Genomic DNA, 2518 nt, shown 5'->3' on the forward strand with positions numbered 1-2518 from the left:
ATATATCCCATTCTGTCTTTCCTATTCCCATCCTGCTTCCTTCCCTTCATTCACCTTTAATCCAATGAACTTTAAAAAAAAAAATGTTTCTAGTTGTAGATAGACATGATACCTTTATTATTTTTATGTGGTGCTGAGGATGAAACCCAGTGCCTCACACTCGGGGCAAGTACTCCACCACTGAGCTGCAACCTCAACCCATCCAATGAACTTCTATTCTTTCCTCCCCCACCCCTTATTGTATTAGCATCCTCATATCCGAGAAAACATTTGACCTTTGGTTTTGGGGATTGGCTTATTTCACTTAGCATGATAGTCTCCAGTTCCATCCATTTACCAACAAATGCCATAATTTCATTCATGAAGAAAAATTAAAGGATGTAATGATAGATTAATTTTGGAATGTCAAAGAAAAGCCCGCTGAATTAAATGCCTTTTAAGCTCTAGAAATATTAAAGAAAAGTACAGTCCAAAGATGTGTGAGTCAGGGCGTGAAAGAATTTGGAATGTTCTAGGCATAAAAAGGAAGTTGTGTGAAGGGTGGCAAGAAGTCTGAGCCGAGATGAAGCAAGAGTTAGATCATATTGGCTCTTTTTGGCCACACTATATATTTCAGAGTATAATTTGGAAAGTATCTTCAGGTCAATGGGCAGCTAATAAAGTAGGATCTGATTTACATATTTAAAAGCACACTTGGCTCTTTGTGGGAGATAGATTGAAAGAGGGCGAGAAAGGTAACTGGAAGCCAGTTTGGAGGCAGTTGCATTGGTCAAAGTCACAAATGATGGTGACTTAGAGTATGGTAATGGCAATAGAGACAGAAAAAGATGTGGATAATTTCAAGATATCCATAAATTGGATATGGAATCTAAGGGACTTAATGAATTGTGTTGCTGGGAAGGGACAAGAAAAAAAGAGTATTAAGGATGACTCCTTAAGTAATGGATTAAGAAGCCATTTACTGACTCAGAGAACAAAAAGGGAGCATTTAAAAGTACCTCAAATTCAAAATGCATATTTTGAATCTGAGGTACTTTTAAATGCCTGTCAAGCAGTTTTGTATGTCTAGAGTTCAGAAGAAAGATTTGGGTACATTTTTAAAATGTGGTTATTGAAGTGAATTTATATGGCCATTCTACTCCTAGAAATACATTCAACAGAAACATATTCATATGTTCACCAAAAGATATATGTTGGGGGGGGGCTGGGGTTGTGGCTCATCGGTAGACCGCTTGCCTAGCATGTGCAAGGCTCTCGGTTCTATCCTCAGCACCACATAAAAAATAAATAAAATAAAGATATTTTTTAAAAAGATATATTTGTGCATGGATTTCATAGCATGAATAAACTTTAGAATATTCACATAGTAGAATACTATAAAAAGAAAAAAGAATAAACAATCTACAACTATACACAAAGCATGAATGAATCACAATCATGAAACTCAGTGAAATAGGTCAGACACAAAAAATACATACAACATGATTCTACATATAATGTTCAAAGCCAAAAATATTATACATTTATAGAAGTTGGGATATTGGTTACCCTCATGTAGCATTCATAATTGAAAAAAGACACTAAGGGATGTGGAATATGCAATGAATGAAAATTCACCAAGCTATAGGCCTATAATTTGTGCAGTTTTTCAATGTGTATTCTTTTATTCTATGGAAAGTTTACATTTTAAAATGATAAGGGTGATCCAGCCACAATTAAGTACTACCAGGAGACTAAGTCTCTCCCATAAGTAATAGAAAACAAGATTAAGTCTATGGAAGGAAAGCATTGCACAATTCAGGCATAGTAAGATTTTTTTAAAAAAAATTTATATATATATTTTAGTTGTCAATGAACTTTTATTTTTTTATATGTGGTGCTGAGAATTTAACCCAGTGCCTCACACATGCTAGGCAAGCACTGTACCACTAAGCTACAACCCCAGTCCCCAGGCATATGGAGATTTTTTAGTTATAGATGGACACAATATCTTGATTTTGTTTATTTATTTTTATGCGGAGTTGAGGTTCAAATCCAGTGCCTCACAGGTGCGAGGCAAGTGCTCTGCCACTGAGCTACAACCCCAGCCCCAGGCATAGTAAGATTATGATTCTGAACAGAAGGAAAACAAACAAGATGAACCCCAAACTTTCTCCAGATTGCTATCTGTTATTTACCTAAGCAAAACCTCTTCAGCTTTTGTTTGGGCTAATTTAGCCTTATTGCTACAATGTGACCTTTCTAGGATCTCTTTTCTAAATGCCAAGGTTTTTAATAAGATTTCCCAATTCCAGTTATTCAGAACTTGAGTGTTTCCAAATTCTATTCAATTCTAGTAGTTGATCAGTTTAAATTTCCCAGTAGTTTTTATTTACCAGCCCCATAGAGTCTATCTTTAAGCCTACAATTGAAAGTCACAGGAAAGGAACAAAAAGTACCAGAAAGATGAATATGTAAAAATTTATCTAATGTAATTATTTTTCTTTAAAATAATTTAAAGAAAAATAATGACTTGAGG

The sequence above is a fragment of the Marmota marmota genome, unplaced genomic scaffold (assembly GCF_001458135.2).
Source record: "Marmota marmota marmota unplaced genomic scaffold, marMar, whole genome shotgun sequence".
NCBI lineage: Eukaryota > Metazoa > Chordata > Mammalia > Rodentia > Sciuridae > Marmota > Marmota marmota.